This window comes from Camelus bactrianus, chromosome 26 (genome assembly GCF_048773025.1).
Source record: "Camelus bactrianus isolate YW-2024 breed Bactrian camel chromosome 26, ASM4877302v1, whole genome shotgun sequence".
NCBI lineage: Eukaryota > Metazoa > Chordata > Mammalia > Artiodactyla > Camelidae > Camelus > Camelus bactrianus.
Window position 1 is genome coordinate 2,355,962 of NC_133564.1, and position 19,717 is coordinate 2,375,678.

A 19,717-nucleotide genomic window follows, 5' to 3' on the forward strand; every position below is an offset into this window, starting at 1 on the left:
CTTTTGTTTTACTTATGGTTGCCTATGCTGTGAAGAAATTTATGAGTTTAATTACGTCCCTTTTGTTTTTTTCTCTTATTTCCATTGCCTGGGTAGATTGCCCTAGGAGAACGTTGCTAAGATTTATGTCAGATAATGTTTTGCGTATGTTTTCTTTTAGGAGATTTATCATGTCTTGTCCATCTGCATCTTAAGCCTGTACTCTAGATCTGTGCTTCAGTTTTGAATTTTGAGCTTCTTAGAGAACACCTACTCTTAGCTCATATGTCAGATTCAACATGTCTAAAGCTGATTTCATAATCATTTTTCTTGCAGCGTATCCATTTATTCAGTGGCATAATCATTCTTCTAGTCTTGAATACCCAAAGGCTTGGAATGGTCTTTGATTTATATTTCTCTCACCACCCTCCACATATTCTTGCCTTCTGGAACTGTATGTTTTTGGTTTCAAATGTCTATTCTGATTGCTGATACTCTGATGAAGAGCGTTCATCCCTGATACAAGAATTTTTCCTTCTGCTGAATTCTTGGATATTCTCTCCCCTCCTTTCAGTCAACCTTCAGTTTTGACCCTCCAACATCTAGAGTCAAGTCAAAGACTTACCACAACCAGATCTCAGCCAGGTAGTCTCGACCCTTAATCACTTTGGCCTTACCTTATTTGTTCCAATCATTATGTGACTTAGCCTCCTAGGGTAACCTGTGCCTTATTAAAATCCAGGAGTCACCAGTATTTTCCTATCCAGTCCTCAGTTAAAACAGCTTAGAATTGCCCTGAGAACTAGTTGGAGCCCCATCCCCTTCATTGATTCTTCCCTATTTACTCCAAATACTTCTAGCTCCTCTTTGTATTTCTGCACTGTTCATGATCGGTAGCCTGTAATCTAGTCTTTGAGTACTGACTTGGTACCATTGCCGGTTGGTTTCCAATGTGTCTCCTCACTTAGCTGGTAACTGGAGAAGACTCCCTTGTTCAGCCTCCTTTATACCTTCACCCTGCTTAGCATCGGGCAATAGCAGGCATCCAGGCAGTGCTAACCTACTTTTTTCGCAGGGGTGGTGGTTTGGAGTATAGCTAATAACTATTAATTCAGTGTTGCAATTAAAAAAGAAAGCCAAGAAAATCCATAAAACTTTATCTCCATGTTCAGTTTAGCGCTTTACCTCAACAGTTTTCTTAACTCTGTGTTTACATTCACATAGTGTTCAGTGCTTTTACTGTTCCCTGAGGCAAGCAGGTGAGTTGTCATTATGTTTGACTTTCACGTTACATTTCATATTGGATATATTTGTGCAATGACAAAACCTTCTTTTATAAGTAAACAGCTGGAAGCCCAGAGAGACTAACAGCCTAAACCAGGGTCACCTGGTTAGTGTTTGGCACAGGCCAGGACCGCGGTTCACATCTTCCAGCTGCTCCTCTTCCAGTGCCTTTTCACTCCAGTGCTGGGAAATGTAGCCCCATCAGCCAAACGGCCAAGTCTCATTGCTGCCCCTTTACCTGCCAGTGATGGCAGTGCTACAAAACGTGGCAAAGGAAAGGTCAGAAATAGGAGTGATAAAAGACATGGAAGTGCTGGAAATGGATCCTCAGCCTCTTCCTCCCTATTTGAGCACCTCACAAGTGTCCCTCTCTGACACTGCTGTTCATTGATTATAACACAGTCTTTAAAATCAGACTGATCTTTTGTAGGACATGCTTTTATCCTGGTCCCTTTCCTGCTAGTAGTCACCGTCATGGGCAGAAAGTGCCTGACTGTGCTCTGTTTGTCACTTAGGTGGGAGGGGAAGTGGGAGACGAAGTGGGTTGAACTGAAGCCGAGCTTTTTACAGCTCTGTTGTTCTAGGACCAGAGCAGTTCCACTCCTGCTTTCATCACCTCTCCACCTCTGAGTCCCAGCCACCCACTCCTGCCTGCTTCCCCACATGCCACGTCCTGGGGGAGGACAGTGTGGTTGGCAATGCCCCCTCCACCCTCCGCCTTCCGCCCTGGGAGGTGCAGGAGTCTGCTTCAACTTTTGAGCTGTTTTGGTAGTTGGGCTTTTCCAGCCTTTCTAGGCATCTGCTTTCCAGCTCTGGGAAATTGGAGATGTAACTTAACCATACAAGTTCTATACTAATGTATTCAGTGGCATTAATGTGATGTTGTCTTTAAGGTGTTCTGGGACTGGATAGGAGGTTTTTAACACAGGATGCTTCACATCCAATTCTAAAGGCCTACAGGATGCAGGTGTAATTCAAGTTCTTACATGGCTGTAAGGCAGACATGGACATTATTTTATAATATGACCATATGTTCATAGATTACGGTTAGTCCGCCGGCTCTGTATCTAATAAAAGTTTAAATTCCAAACGCTTGAAGAAAATTTGTGGACCATGTCTTTTTGCCTGTAACTAGTTGCAAAAACTGAAATCAAGACTCTACCACAAGCCAGTGTTTCCCAGTAGAGAAACCCTCTACTTTTACAACCTCTAAGTAATTCAGTGGTTCTTTGGGTGAGATGAGGGATGCCAGAGTATTTTGTTGGGACACTAGAGTGGCATGACAAGTATTCTGGGACTGGTTACAGTTGAATCTCTGCTTCCTATATCCTGGACTGATTACAGAGTCAATGTTAGTGCGTTAACCAGCTTCTGAATGCAAGGGTAGCTAGGAAGACAACAGAGAAAATAGAAGGATATAAAGTAATGGAGAGACTTCAGAGCAGTACAAATGTTGACTAAGACACCACCAGCTGCTGACGTGAACTTGGCAGGAATTTGTGAGAAATGGTGGGTGTCACTGCAAGAAGGAGAGTCCTGCAGCTTTTGGGGTGAACAGGCAAAGGGGAGAGCAGATATGGTGACCACTCGGGGGCTGATTATTTGTGTCCTGAATGTGAAAATGTCTGGTCTCCTTTTCAATTTTGCAGCCACAACTTCACGTGACTCAGGGCATTATTTCCACCAGATACCATAAAAACATAAACAACCTCTGTTTCCCAAAGTGTTTGTTCTCGATCTGAGATGATTGTCCTGTGGTGGGAGGTAAGTGGGCGGTGGGTCCTATTACATCACTCCCTTTCACTAAAAGTCTACCTCGCTGCTTTTCACCCTACTGCTAGGGGTGCTGCCATTCTGTTACACCTAGACCTATAAGACAGGCTTACCTGAATCCTCACGTGAAGAGGGATAGTTATGTGCAGTTTTAAATAATTGCTTGGGTCATGTGGTCCTTTGTTCCCTCCATTGGAAATCACTATTCCAGAGCAAATAGTATGAATCTATATAAACTATATTGTTTGTAAGATGTCTTCGGAAGTTTTGCAGTAGGTTTAAATATTTGCTTGGTGATGGCCTCTTGATTGTTTGAAGGAGGCAACCCTCACTAGGGGCTTTGTTGGCTCCCTTAGATTTCCCTTACTGGCAGTAGAGTGTTCGTAGGCAGAGTTAGAAAGTTAACTGGGCTGAGAAGCCGAATTTGCCCGCAGCTGGGAATTGGTAGAAGAGTCAGTTATGGAAGGAAGGATTTAGGATTATCTGGTAGCAGAGTTGTGGGATCCAAGCCCTGGGAAACCTCAGCTTTTGTAGAGTATATTCTGTAACAATAGGCTATTGGATAATTTTAACACTTGTTATGGGATGTAGAGTTGGGGAAAGACTTAAAAGTGAAAGAACCTTAAAAAAGAATCTCCAAATATTTTAAAGAAAACAGTACTCAGAATGAGAGCTTTCCTGGAAAAGACTAGTTCTTCACTTCACAGGGGAAGCAGGGAGAAAGTGTAACTGCACTTACGGTAACTTAAAAGGTAAACCTTACCCTCCCACTTAGCTGTTTCCTGGTGTAAGTTCATATTCCACATCTGTAGTTTTAGACATGATGTGTCATTTTCTGGTACTCCATTCTGCTTCTGAGTGAGAGACTGACGCAAAGTCACATAGCAATTGAAAAATTGCACAAAAGTCTTTATTGTTAAAAATGTAGATATGTGGCAGAGTGCTGCATTTGCAAATGACTTTCAGTACAGAGAACACTTAAAAGAATGCGGTGTTATTTCTTTTTTTATTCCTTTAAGCCTTTGAATAGAAGGTTTTCTTTGCAGAGTTTCTGGAGTACATCAGAACAAGCAGGAACTAAAAATAGCTTTAAGAAAGCACCAGTATAGATGTTGTTTATAGTATGGTATCTGTCTTAAAGTTAACTCTTTAAAGCAGGAAGTTGTAACTCTCAATTTCTTAAGCAAATAAAAAACATTCTTGACTCTTAATGACATACTTTGTGGGGTGAAGCCGCTTTTGCTTCCATTCTGAGCATTGAAAGGCCTTCAAGGATAATTCTACCAGTCCTCAATATTTTATTTTCCTTCTGTTGTGAACTTGTTATTAAACTTGAAGGAGATATAAATATCATTAACTTGCTACATATGTAGATATTTAGTGTTACATAGTCAGAAAATTTGTGTACATCACACGTATCTACATAATTCCCCAGGTTCCAACTGTGTTCCTGATAAAAGAATGGTGGGAAATGGCATTATGGGGATATGTCTTACAGTACACAGTGTTTCCCCTGTTCCCTCTACCAGATCTGGATATTCTTTCATCTTTCGGCTTCTAGAATTTCTACCTCTTTTTCTTAAGACAGGTGTAACTCATCCCCCTGCTCACACAAATATGCGTACACACACACACACACACACACACAATGTGCCATAGGGAGTAGCGTGCACCATCCCATTCTCTGACTACAGCTCTGATCCCACACACTGGAGGCAGTGTCTTGCACGAATTCATTTGTAAGTTCCTTTTTAAAACTCGGGTGGTCGGGAAATAGGACTGATATCCTCACCTAGTAGGCAAGCCCTCAAGGATAACTTCTATGGTTAATGCCAGGGTATCTTAATGTTTGAGTACCTGGGTTTCATGTCTTCCTGTACCACCTGTGTGACCCATGATTCCCACAGTTCTGTCTCCCGTTAGACTTTTTCTCTCAAACTCTGGACTCTTATAATATTCTGCTGATTTGGCATCTTCACTTGGAACTCTGATATCTTAAAACCAACATGTGTAAAAACTGAGCTCTTGGTCCTCCTACCCCCCAAACTGGTTCTTTATGCAGCCTCTCCCATTCAGTTAGTGGAAACTTAATCCTTCCAGCTGCTTGGGTCAAAAATCTTGGAGTTATTCTGACTTTCACTGACATACCACATGAATTCTGTCAATAGATCTGGTTTGACACTGCCTTTAAAACATATCCAGAGCCCAGCCACTTCTCACCATGGCTCCTGTTTCCACTGCTGCTTCCCTGCCCTGAGCCACTGTCCTCTCCTCCTGCATAGCCCTTCTCAGTAGCTTCCCACCTTTCATCTCTGACCCGTTTGCACTATTCTCACCCCGCAGTCAAGTGAGCCTTGAAAACCTAAGTTAGATTGTGTCGTCCTTCTGCAGTGCCTCCCCATTTCACTCCGGGTAAAAGCCACAGTCCTTACAATGTCCTCCAAGGCCATACAGGATCTGCACTGACCCTTCTCCGCAGCTCCAGCCGTGCCCCCATTCTGGAACATGCGAGGTCACGCTGGCCTTGGTGATGGTTATTCCGTCCTCCTGGGACTTCTCACCTCCTAGTCTTAATTCTAACCTCAGTTCACAGTGTGCCCTGCTCTGGTATTTAATACAACATCACCCTCATCCTATACCCTCAACTCTCTTTACTTTGCCCTTTTTACTTTTTTCCATGGTTCCTCTTTCCTAGCATGCCACCTCCTCTGCTGCTCTGTTGTGTGTATTGTCATCTCCACCCCCCACCCCGGCTAGACTCCAACCAAGCTCCGTGAGGACAGGACTTTTGTTTTGTTTATTGATCTATTCCATGTGCCTAGAGTAGTCCTGGGTACATTGTAGGCCGTCAAAAATTATTTGCTGAATAAATTAAAAGGCTATTTTAAAAATGAATCATCCTTTCATTAACAGGTGAGGAAAGGAAGCTGCATGAAGGAAAATGGTGCAGTAAATAATGATATTTGCCTGTTGTACTATGTATGATATATATATATATGTGTTTTAGTCTTAATTTGGTATCTCAGTTTCTTAATTTAATAGCTGTATTAAGGTGTAATTTACAGGCCATACAATTCACATATTATAATTGTACAAGTCAGCCATTTTAACTATTTCTAGAGTTGTGCAACTGTGTCCTCATAAAGTCCCCTTGTGTCCATCCATATGCAGTTCGCCCTCCCCTCAGTGGCACCCTGATTTTATTTGTTTTTGTTTTTTTGGCAATCACATCTGAAAAGAATAATTTACACAGCAGTACTAATATAGCTTTGCACTTTTAGAAATGACACACTTAAATATGAAATCAGGAGTCATTGCTGAATGTAGGCAGCAGTATCAGACATCGGTGAGAAGAATGGACTTGAGTGTCAGACTGGCTGCGATATTACCCAGCTCCACCATTTACCAAGTTACCCAAATTATTTTCTGTCTCAAGCTCTATGTCTGTTATATGGGTGTAATAATAGCAGCTTACAGAGTTGTGAGGATTAAGCAAACAGGGAAACAAAATTTAGTATAGTGGCCAGCTTATGTTATTACCTAAGAAATAGCCTTGCAGGTAGAGAGCAAAATTCAAATCAGTTTCTAAAGTATGTGTAAAATATGATCCAGTTCCTGCCTGGTTTGTAAACACGTATGCCTACTGCAGAATATAAAAGCAGGCTAATTTCCAACAGAAAAGATCATTTCTCAGCATTTCTTTCAAAGGTAGTTGCAAAATAATTTTTACTAAATTTTCTGTGCCCATCTCTGACAGAGCTTTGACACCAGGGAAGTAATTATCTACATTTTTGTTAAAATGATGCTGACCATCAGGAAGTGTTCCGAATTATATTTTAGCCTTTATGTTGGGAAATATTGTGAAACTTCTTCTAAATTAATGGGGGAGGGGCATTCATTGTAGCTCTTGTAGCCTGATAAGGCTTCTCTAAATTATCTTTTTTTAAATTTTAATTAAAGTAATTAATTAATTTTTTGCAGGGGGTGGTAATTATGTTTTTATTTATTTTATTTTTATAAGAAGTTCTGGGGATTGAACCCAGGCCCTTGTGCATGCTAAGAATATGATCTTTCACTTGAGCTATACCCCCCTAAATTATCTTTAATAAGGTCTTTTTCTCTGTTTTGTTATTTTCTTTTATGTACAGATGCACAAAGCAGGGTCATCAGAAGCCTCTCAATTCCAAAGATGATTATAGTGAAAAACATTGCACAGTGACAGTGAATCCTTGGAATATGAAGAAAGATTGTAAAGTCCTGAATGAATTAAGAAGGAATTGTTACATTAACTTACATGTAACCATGGCTCTCTTACCTTTATTTTTCACTTTATAATGAAGATATTCCTCACCCGTCAAGGTTGCTTTGTTAGATATAGGGAATATCTAAAGCCTTTTCTGGAAGTTTTTTAAATAAATAAGAGCAGGTAATTTATCAGAAGTGTGAATGGTGTAATCTGCTCTGTCTAGTATGGTAGCCACCAGCCACATGTGACTATTGTGAATTGAGATGTTCTATAAGTGGAAAATACATAATAGATTTTCAAGACTTCGTACAACAATAATAATGTAAAATATTTATTAAAAGTTTTCAAAGTGTTAATCACTTTTGAAATGATAGTATATTGGATATTTTGGGATAAATATAATTATTCCTGGAATTAAGTACACTTGTTCCTTTTTATTGTCTAAATGGGATTACTGGAAAATTGTGACTTGCACTATGTTTCTATTGACAGTGCTGGCTTCTAACTTATTGCAAATAATATGAAAAAAACTTTGATTAAGTATTTTATAATTGAGTAGTTGATTTCCATCATATTATTTTCAGGTGTACAACACAGAGGCTCAACATCTTTATATATTATATTCCATTTAATGTCACCATAAAATAATGGCTATATTTCCCTGTGCTGTATGATACAGCCCTATAACCTATCCATTTTATACATAGTACTTTTTACCTCTCAATCCCTTACCCCCTTCCTGCCTCCCTCTCCTCCTTCTCCCCATTGGTAACCACCAGTCTGTTCTGTGTACCTGTGAGTCTATTTCTGTTTTATTATAGTAATTAATTTGTTTTATTTTTTAGATATACATATAAGTTAATAAATATAATATTTGTTTTTCTTTCTCTGACATATTTCACTTAGCATAATACCCTGTAGGTCCATCCATGTTATTGCAAAAGACATTATTTAATTTTTTAATGGCTGAGCAGTATTCCATTGTGTGTGTGTGTTCATGTGTATATATGTGTGTGTATATGCGTGTATATATGTAAATATACATATATATATAATATACCACAACTTCTTTATCCAGTCATCTGCCAGTGAACATTTGGGTTGTTTCAGTGTGTTGGCTATTGTAAATAGTGCTGCTGTGAACACTGGGGTGCATGTGTCTTTTTGAATTATATTTTTCTCCAGACATATACCCATGAATGGGATTGCTGGATCACACGGAAGTATATTTTCAGTTTTTTAAGGAAACTCTATACTGTCCTCCATGGTGGCTGCAACATTTACATTCCCACCAACCGAGTAGGAGCGTTCCTTTTTCTCTTAAAAGGTCAAAAATTCTCTACATTTATATACTTTCCTTACAGTTTAGGACACAATTTGGCAAAAGCCAGATAGAATTTAATAGGAGTAAATACAGTATTTTTTCAAATGTCCATGCATTATGGATAGATATGTTATTGATGAGTTGGTTCCCTATTTTTGTAGATGCAGAAGTTTTTATAGCTTCACAGACATTTCAGTCTTGCAGAAAGAAAAATGTCTTTGCATTTTGCTGAACTTGTCCGGGTGGCTTTATGGAATTTGGTCCAGGCCTGCAGAGGTGAATACACATCCAAACCTGAACCATTTGAATGTCTGCAAGATTTTAAGAGTCTAGAATGTCAGATCTGGACTATAACTCTGGTGAATGACATCAGTGAGTGGACTCAAGAAAACTCCATTTGAGTGCAAAGCCTTTCATAAGCCAAGAAAGGCTTTGAAATTGTGGCAAAGCCAGAGACTTTTGTGCACCACATATGGCCACAAACACATGGGGACAACCACAGGCCTTCTGGAGTGCCAAGGGAATTCCATGTGAGGAGTCCAGCACTCACAGGAATCCAACAAGTCCCTGCCAGCCAGAGCACCTTCATTGCTACTGTGGTATTTTGAGCAAATGTCTTTTCTTCAGGTTCAAATTGGTTTGTTTTTTTTTTTAATAAAAGAAAATCAAACAACTTCTTGTTCCCGTGGTGAAAGTAAAAGTCTAACATTTTCTGATTTCTTTTGACAGAGAAAACTTGAGCCTATGAATCTAAACTCATCTGTGATGGTCTGCAGCTGGGAGCAAGCAGATCAGTGTCAGTCCCTTTGCAGCCGTTGGCTGGGAGCCTGCATGTTCCCTGGAATGATATTTGAAACATGTCACCCTAGCCGTGCCTTTGCTCTGGACTGGGAGGCGAGTCAGTCAGAATCTGCATTATGGAATGTATGTTTCAGATCCAAAGCTAGGAGATCTTTTTTAATAGCCAGAGAATGTAGTCATAAATATATCTATTAATGTATTTATGCAAGAACAATTTTAAAGTTTTTTTATTATAAAAATTTCCCCCAAAATTGAAAATGAAAGAACATTGGAATTAAAATCCAATGGAATTAAAAACAGTGGAATTAAAAATCATCTGTACCTTAGTTATACATAAAGAATCTTAAAATCCTTCTAAACATTTTTTTGTTCAAATGAAGATATTTTTCCCTTCCAAAAATGAAAATTACTATTTCACATTTTTTTCTTTTTCCTTTTATTATATATTCCATATTAATAAATATAATTCTTTTAAATCCCTTTTAATGGCTGTTTAACATTATATTGAACAGATATGTAAATAGTCCTAGGTTTAAGAAATTTAAAAAATTGTCATTACAATGCCCCTGCAAAGAATTTTTTCGTGTTTCTATTTTTAGTTACTAATTTGGACTAAAAGTTAACAAGTTTACTTTTCTTCATCTAAAACATTGGTTATTTTATGAATGAATTGTAAGGATTTTAAATAACTTTTCAGTAATTTCAACAAAGAAATTAACTTTAAGGCAAAAATGTATGATGGTTTGCAAATCTATTTTCATTATATCTTCACTTTTACCAGTGTCATATCTGTGTGTGTTTGCACAAGTGCTTTAACTACCAGCAATGTAAGAAAAATCTGTGTACTAAAAATGTGAAAATAATTTCCTGGTTTGTGTTTTCATTCTCCCAATATAGGTTTTGATGACAAGCTTGTATTTGCAAATGTACACACCCTGTGGGAGGTGCTCTGTACATACGCTGAGATACTGTACATAAAATTGCCTCTGAATCCCAATCATCTGAAAACCGTGTCCTCAGCCTTTGATACCTTCAGCTGTTTTATGAAAGTCCTCCAAGTGGATGAAAGTATCAACAACCGGAACAAGAGTTTTTCATTGCCCTATTTGAGAAGAGCTGCGTGAACGACTTTTATATTCAGGATAGAGATACATTCATCAATCCAACCACCAGGAGCCTCACTGTAAGTCTAAACCGAGTTTAGCTGCTGTCTTGGGGGTGATTTAGAACCTGCTGTTGAATTATAAGTGATTTGGTTTTGTTGGTTTGGTTTGGTTTTTAAAAGCTGCCCATAAAAATGAAAAAAAGAGAAAGAAAAGAAATATGCCTACAGATTCCTGTTAGGATAGTAAACAGTGGCTGGTTATTTACCCTGTATAAACCACACGCTTTCTTAGAATCTATTTAGGTTTACTTCATCCTTTCTCAGATCAAGTATCAAGTAAGGGACAGTTTTAAAAAAAAATTCAGGATTAACTGGCTTGTGAGCTCCGGGATCTGCAAGGCAGCTTTCCCTTCCCATGGTGTAAGTCAAATGGCAGAAATGAAATAAAGCACTTCATGTATCCTCCGGTGTTAACAGGAAAAGGTGAGTCTTCTTGACCTTGTTACTTCCTGGGTAAAATGAAGATAATATGTCAGGAGTCGACAAGCCCATTTAGGGCAGGAACCATGTTGTCTTGTTCACTGCTGAATCCCAGGCACCAGGAAGGCTGAGTTTAACAAGTGGGTGAATGAATGAACTGTAGTTCCCCCAGAGTTACCATGTGGGGCAGTGTGGATTAGCAGCTAAGAGCATAGACTCGAGAGGTGAGGGTACAGCTCAAGTGATGGGGCGCATGCTTAGCACGCATAAAGTCCTGGGTTCAGCCCCCAACACCTCCTCTAAAATAGACAAATAACCCTAATTACCTCCCCACCCCCCACCAGAATTACCTTATTATCTCCCTGCCACCAAAAAAAAAAAAAAAAAAGGTAGAACTGGCCAAGAGCATAGAATCAGGCTGGAACACTTGTGCTGGTTTCTCGCTGTCTACCTTGTAAAAGTCATTTAGCCTCTGTGTTTATCAAGTTCCTCATCAATAAAATGGGGATAATAATAGTACCCACCTCGTAGAGATGCTATGGTGATTAATGAATCTGTTTGAATTTTAGAACAGCCCTGGCTAATAGTAAGTACTATGCATTTGCCAGCTCTTTTCATAATTACTGACAGATGTTATTATCAACCAAAGAAGTATTAGTTCTTTGTAAGGGAAATGCATGTTAGACCATTTCATTTATCATTTTCTGTAATTCAGGCTTTTTCCCTCTGAAATACCATTTTCTGTCTGTGCACTAGTAAATCACAGGGCTTTACAAATTTCATCTGTCTGAGTTCTTGTCATGATGACAATACTGCAGAGTTTTGACATTTTTTAGGGACTCCATCTGAGATGACAGCAACCCCTCAAATTCAGAAGCACTTCTCTAACTGACAACATCTCGCATGAAATGAAGTTTGTAAAATGTAAGAGCTTCAGACGCTAAATGTTGCCATAAATGCAAAGATGTTATATCTAAGCTCTTTAAATAAATCCTGTCATTGAAATAAAGGAAATACTATATTATAGCGCTCTATGACTTTGTTACCTTGCTATCCGTTTATCTGACTCTCTAAGACAAAAGAAAGCAAAGACTGAGATTGATCATTACTACTGTGTGGTACACGTATTTGTGGATGAAGACCATACTGAAATGCACTGTCTAAGATACTAAAATGGACACTAAACAGCTGCTTGATGCACATGCATGAACAGAACAGGGAGCTGGTTGCAGGGAGCAGACACTGAGCTTCCTGGATCAGAGACTCAGCATAGCAGTCCAGCCCAGCAGTCCACATGTTTTATATTTATATCCCAGCAAAATTAGCAGTGAGAGTCTGAAATGAACTTTGGGGACACTTGCAAACAGCTGTCATGATTACTAATGTGGGACACCAGGATTCTACAGTGTTTAGTTGGCATCTGCACACAACCATTTCTTTTCCACTAAAGCCTGTTGTAATTGCTGGTTCCACATCCAGGCTGAGGAATCATCTCATGTGATGTTTGGGAGGGAGGTAAGTGGAGTCAGGACCCATGCTAAGGCTGGGTGGGTAATAATCTGGTTCTAGTACAGGAGAAAGGAAAGTAGGTCAGGTGGGAAGGAGAATGACTGGATTTAAATTTTGTTTCTTGAGTAAGCTAAATATATAACATCATGTCAATTTCTTTATTGTTTATATTCCATGTGCTGTCACCGAATAACTACTGAATTGTGGGGACAAAAAAGCCTGGGTTTTAGAATTGACCCTGCCCCTAAACAGCCAAAGTCCAGGTTCCTCTGGGTGTCCAAGGAGGGGGCTGCTGCCTCCACTGAAGCAGTTTGGGCACTTGGGTGGCGTAGTTTTTTTTGCTGTGGAAGACTGGCCCGGTTGTAGGACATTAAGCATCTGCAAGGCCCTCACCAGGTACCCACGGTGGTCCCAGGACTGTAACATCCAAGTGTTCCTTTCCAGCCACGTTTGCAAATGACCCTCAAGGGGTTAGTATTAATCCTCGGTGAGAATTATGAAAAATTATATGGTACCTCCATCCCTTCTGGCAAAGGAGGGCCCCTTATTTACAAATGACCACAAAGTGTTAGCACCACATTTTATTAGCAGAACATGTGAACACGTGGTGACAGTGACGCTCACCTGTTTGCTTCTGCTTCCCAGTGCAACTTCAGCCTCCATCAGAGGACCTCAGCTGCCCCAGCGAACAGGGCCTTCTGTACAGGGAATGTGCTCCTCCTCGAAGCATAGACAAGAAGCAGCCCTTAGATCTCATCAGGTGAGCTGTTGTGGAGAGCACTCCAGTGGGAAGGGCTCAGGGTTGCCCTCATGGCTTCTGAGTGTGACAGTCCTCCAAGAGTGTTACCAACCAGGAAGCTCACAGGAGCTCTGAGCTTTGTTGCCCCAAGTTTTTACTGGAGACTTTATTACAAAGACATGATTTATTGGGTCACTACTGACATGGCTACCCCAAACACTAACTGTAAGTCAAAGCCCTAACATTTGAGCCCCTACCTCTCCTGATGGTCAGTCACTTGTCACAAAGCTCAAAGCCCCACTCCTCTAATCACATGGTTGGTGTCTCTGGCTGGCCAGTCCCCATCCTGAGTTATCTCATGAACACAAGCCATCCAAGGGTCCACCATGAATAGTAAAGACACTCCTATCTTGGGAAATTTCAAGGCTTTAGGGGTTGCCGTCCAGGAACTGGGAACAAAGACCTACCAAATTCTTCATTAAACAGGAGTAAATGTTAGGTTTCACTTAAATTATAAAATAAGAGAAGTATTCTCACTGCTTAGCTCTATCTGCTGTTCGACACCGTTTCACTACACCACGTGACTGTAATGTCACGCTCAGCATGTGTATTCTCAGAGCATCAGCGCCGGCTGCTCCCCGGGAGCTTATGCTGTTTGTGCAAGGCTGCTGGGAGGAGGGAGGCCAAGGACAACTGAGCAAACAAAAATAATCGGGCTAATAAGGAAACAATTTCAGATTGAAATGAAGGAAATAATACAGTGTTGAGATGGGAGACTTGGTGGAAATGGAGTCAAGAAAGCTATCTTTGAGAAGGTTACATGTGAGCTGAGATGGTGATAAGGAGGCTGGTCTTTGAGGATCTGGGATAAGTCACCCCAGGAATAGAGGCAGCTTGTCCATTGCCCCGAGGCACAAATGTGCTCAGCAGGTTTGAGGAGATACTGGAGCCAACGCTGGTGAGAGTGATGAGACGCGAGGTTTAGAAGGGCATCAGGAGCACGGAAAGTAGTGTAGACTCTAAGTGCAGTGAGAAGCAGTCATGATAGTTTAAGCACTAAGGTAATTTTCTCTCACAATTTGCAAAGATAATGTGGAGAATGAATTGCAGGGACCCAGGAAGCAGGGAGGCCTGGTCGGAGGCTCTTGGAGTGGGCCAGATGAGAGATGGTGGGAGCCAGGGAGAATGCGTTTGGGGAGTGGAGCTGACAGGATGCAGTTATGGGCTGGCTGTGGATGGTGAGGAGAAGAGAAGGGTCAAGGTAGCCCCAGGTCGGCCTGGAGCCAGGTGCCTGATCTTCCTAATCTCAGTGACCCATTCAGATGCCCACCTACTTGGGCAAACCTCTTAACCTTCCAAGTGAGGGTTTTAAATCACTGAAGTCTTTTTGTTTGTTTCACATTTTATGGAAAGATTCAAACACGTACAGAAGTAGAGAGAACAGCACAGCCAGCCTGTCTGTATCAGTCACCCATCTCCAGAATTATCAACTCAGAGTCACTGTTGTTGCAACTTTCATCTCCACCTCTTCCCCTCCCCCACTTCGGGATCATTTTGAAGGCAATCCTACGTAGATTAACCTTTCATTAGTGAAATGACAAGGTCTCTTTCAAATACAATTGGAATATTCATTTTTTTTAGGGTTACAAAATAATTCCCTGATTGTCACAAAAATACACTTTTAAGCAGTTTTGGGGTTGAAATCAGGATCCAGACTAAGTTCACACATTGCAGCTAGCATATCTCTCAAGTGGGTTCTAATCTATAATTTTCCTGTTTCTCATTTTCCTTGAAATTGCTGAGGGATTTCTCTATTTCCTGTTTGGTTGATTTCATTCTCCCCTGTGGTTAGACTTATTTCTCCATCCTATGTATTGGCTTTAGCTAAGTGATTTGATCCTCCCCTAAAAGCTTGATCTGAACGAGGTTCAAATTTGTGCAAGAATATTTGTTATATGAAGTTTTGTACTCCTGTCATAAGGTACATAATGTCCAGTTGACTCTCTTTTTTGTGATGACAGCAGCCAATAATGATTGTCACCCGGGATCATTATTTCATAAGGGATTTTATTTCATGTGGTCATACTCTAATTTCCTCCCACAATTATCAGCAGGATCACAGTCATGAAGAGGCACTTTCTCATTAACCCGGATTATCCTGTAGAACAGTTTTAAAAGAGGAAGTTTATATATTTGTAAATATTTAAAGTTGATACATTTTTCTATTGTTTCTAATGTTTTTTTTCTAATAGAGGTACTGAAGATTGAATCTAGGACCTTATGCTTGCTGAGCACACACTCTGCCACTGAGTGTACCCCATCCCCCTTGAGATTCATATTTATATGATATATTCCTTCTGTTATTTTTGTTTTATGTTATACAGAATTTGATGGCAGGGCAATGGGTTTGATGGCTATTTAATCATTCTTTATGGGATTTTGGGGTTGGTGTGTGTGTTTGTGTTTGTAAAGAAAACAATTTTCCCACTATTTTAAGTATGTTTTGTGAAGGAAATTATGTTGATCTGTTCCCTTCTCCTGGTCCATGTATTCCCTTGTTGCTTCCCACTAGTGGCCCCTTGAGCTCTGTGACAAGACTAGCATGTCGTTAATCCAGGTTGAAGGAGATCTGAAGAGATTTATTCAAGGAGATGAAATTTGTAGACAATGAATTGGAAAGTATTGAGAAAGTTATTCATTAGGAGAAGGTATGGGGTTGAATTGTTAAGCGCAGAGAAATCTAAGCTATGAACCACCAAGACAATTATTAACTCCAGGAAAAACAAAGTAGGGAATAAAAAAGTAAGCCTAGCAGACAACTTGCTACAGCTGTGAACAGTCTGTACAGAGTCCTAATAATGTAAAGCAAGGATACTGAGCTGATCAAAATTATAATGTATTTGTATCAAAAGGTTGGAAGAATGAAGGTTTGGGTGTGTAGAGGAGATGTGGTTTGAAAGAGAGCTTAATATTCATTTTCCAAAATAGAAAGTTAAATAGGTGATACATAAAGCTGAAAAAGTCAGTAGGCTGTGTTACAAGGATATTAGTCAGAAATAGGGAGTTTTTATTCCAAGAGTCAGCAGTAGGAGCTGAACATTGTTGCTTCTGACCAGGAAATGGGGTGGTTGTTGGGAACTGCTCCTTTTTACAATCGGTGTTCGAGAACTGTTTGACTCTTTAATGAATGTATGGTATAAGTTTGATAAAAAGAAATCAAAGCTGAATTTTGAAAAATTGATGTTAAGAATTGGGGTGTTTTTGACAGAGAGAGATAACAATCAGACAAAACTACATTTGAAGGGATCCTCATTATTTCTAGCCTTTCAGCAAGGACTAGGGGGCAGACATCTGTTTAAGGTTCAAAAATTCTTTCTGACATTCTTGCCGACATGTAACCTTTGGAAATAATGAACTCTCCGTCATTATAAATATGCAGGCAGAGGCTGCCTGACCAGCTCTCTAACTGTAGCAGGATGTGTTTACCATTGGCCAGTTGGAGCAAGCAACTTCTAACATTCTTTCAGTTTTGAATGTGGCATTTTCAGGATGGATAGTTGATAAGAATGTATTACAAAAAGCTTAACAAGAAAGAGTCCAAGACATCTCAGACCCATTGCCAGGGTTTTCTCTGCCAGACACCATCCTGAGCCTGCCATCTGTGAGCCAGGCCACAAAGACCAGTCACATGAGAATGAACACACTTTGTCCCTCCTATCTGATTTGGCATCGGGCTCAGCCATTTTCCCCATGGAATGGTCCACGCCCAGGTCTCTGACGATGGAGCTGGTCTCACAGCAGCCCTGTGAGCGCTGGTCCAGCCCTAGGGGTTCCTGCGTGAAGTTTCTCAGGACTCCAGGCTGTTCTCAGAGCTGAGTCCCCCCTAGGCTAAGCCCTCGGAGCTCATCTCAGCTCCAGACTGAGCCGGAAGCTTCCGAGAGAACTCAGAGCTGAGGAAAGTCACAGGTCTTACCCAGCACTGCCGTGTCAGCAGTGCTCCAGCTGAGGGAAGTAGCAGCAGCAGCAAACACACCTGAGCCGCCGCCTCATTGTTCAGCCTCATCCCTAAGCCCTCTGTGTCTGCCTGTCTGTGTCTGTCTCCCTTTCAGGACCAGCCTGGCACCGCTTTGTGCCCTGCCTCCTTTCTTCTAATCTTGCCTCCCTGGCCTGTTCCGTCTACTCCAGCTTAACTGAGTAACATTGAAGTGTTTTTGAAACCTAGGAACAGCCGACGTGCTAGATACAAAGAATACAGGGCAGTTCCTTACTCAGCCACATCCCTCCTGCCCTCTCCCATTCCTACATGAGTTTTATAAATATTTTGTCAGAGAGACATTGCACTCCCAGTTGTTATCATTATCAGCCATTTCCTTATTATCTGTGTTTTACGATGCATTTGCTCCAGGGAAGTTCCCGAGATAAGGCAGACTCAGATGACTGAGCCAGTAGTTGAAGTCCACTTGTGTCAAGCCTGTTAAGAATGATCTTTGGTGGGATTTGTTGAATGTGCCAGACTGTCCAGTGAGTGGTGATGATCCCCTGCATCTGCTCCGGAGTCGGCCTCGTCCCCTCCTTTGCTCTGTTCTCATTTATCTCTCTTCAGCAGGTGAACCAGTGATCTGTATTTCTATGATACGTAAAATACTTCTTATTTCACGGTAGAATTTGGGGGCTGCTGTGAAAACGCATATGTTTTAAGTGTGAATTGAGTCAGAGGTTTAAACTTAAAGCCCCCTTGATTTAGAATCAGAAATTAGTATGATGGAAGGAGGGTATAACTCAGTGGTAGAGTGAATGCCTAGCATGCATGAGGTACTGGGTTCAATCCCCAATGCCTCCATTTAAAAAACAAATAAATAAACCTATTTATGCCCCACCTTAAAAACAAAGAAAAAAGAAATTAACATGAGGATGAAGCTACAGAGTGAATATGTGTGTCTTCTGAAACTACCTTCTGTCTTTCTACAGGAAATTCTACGGAGATAAGGTCGGAATCTACTTTGCTTGGGCTGGGCTATTACATTCAGATGCTCCTCCTGGCAGCAGTCGTGGGGGTGACTTGCTTTCTGTATGTATATTTTAATCAAAATAACTGTACTTAGAGGTAACTTCTCTTTATTCCTTGTTACGGTGCTTACTTAACTTAGAATGACATTCTCCAGGAGCATCCACGTTGCTGCAAATGGCCCTATATTGTCAGTTTTTATAGCCGAGTGGTTTTCCATTGTATAAATATACCACTTCTTTAGCCAGTCATCCGTTGATGGACATTTAGGCTATCTCCATGTCTTGGCTATTGTAAATAGTGCTGCTATGTATATTGGGGTGCAGCTGTCATCCTGAAGTAGGGTTCCTTCAGGATATATGCACAGGAGTGGGATTCCTGTGTCATATGGCAATTCTATTCCTAGTCTTTTGAGGAAACTCAATACTGTTTCCAAAGTGGCTGCACCAAACTGCATTCCCACCAGAAGTGTCGGAGGTTTCCCTTTGTCCACAGCCTCTCGAGCATATGTCATTTGTGGATTTTTGAATGATGGCCATTCTGACTGGTTTGAGGTGATACCTCATTGTACTTTTGATTTGCATTTCTCTGATAATTAGTGATATTGAGCATTTTTTCATGTGCCCATTGATCATTTGTATATCTTCCTTGGAGAATTGCTTGTTTTGGTCTTCTGCCCATGTTTGGATTGGGTTATTTGGTTGTTTCTTAGTAAGTCATATGAGCTGCTTATATATTCTGGAGATCAAGCCTTTGTTAGTTTCATTTGCAAAAATGTTCTCCCATTCTGTAGGTTGTCTTTTTGTTTTACTTAAGGTGTCCTTTGCTGTGCAGAAGCTTGTAAGTTTCATTAGGTCCCATTTGTTTATTCTTGCTTTTATTTCTATTGCTTGGGTAGACTGCCCTAGGGGAAGATTTCTGAGATGTATGTCAGATATTTTGCCTGTATTTTCTCCTAGGAGGTTTATTGTATCTTGTCTTATATTTATCTTGCTGAAGAGACTATCTTTATTCCATTGTATATTCTTGCCTCCTTTGTTGAATATTAGTTGACCAAAAGTATTTGGGCTCATTTCTGGGCTCTCTATTCTGTTCCATTTGGCTGTATGTCTGTTTCTGTACTAATACCATGCTGTCTTGACGACTGTAACTCTATAGAATTGTCTCAAGTCTGGGACAGTTATTTTTCCAGCCTCTTTCTTTTTTTCTTAAGTTATTCCCTGGAAATTCTATGTCTTTGATGGTTCCATATAAATTTTATTGTGATTTGTTCTAGTTCTATGTAATATGTCCAGGATAATTTGGTAGGGATTGCATTAAATCTGTAGATTGCCTTGGGCAGTGTGACCATTTTAACAATATTGATTCTTGCAATCCAAGAGCTTGGGATACCTTTCCATTTTTTAAAGTCTTCTTTAATTTCCTTCACCAATGGTTTATAGTTTTCTGTGTATAATTCTCTCACGTCTATG

General features: G+C 40.4%; 1 long non-coding RNA gene across 3 annotated transcripts in view; it reads left to right on the forward strand.

The window, feature by feature from the left end:
• LOC141575086 (uncharacterized) overlaps positions 1-19,717 on the forward strand; it is a 65,556-nt gene that overhangs the window by 2,339 nt on the left and 43,500 nt on the right. For all 3 annotated transcript variants that reach the window (XR_012502402.1, XR_012502400.1, XR_012502401.1), the window contains exons 2-5: positions 7,185-7,462; positions 9,336-9,530; positions 10,305-10,590; positions 13,147-13,261. This is a non-coding gene — a long non-coding RNA (uncharacterized LOC141575086). The remainder of the gene's footprint in view (positions 1-7,184; positions 7,463-9,335; positions 9,531-10,304; positions 10,591-13,146; positions 13,262-19,717) is intronic.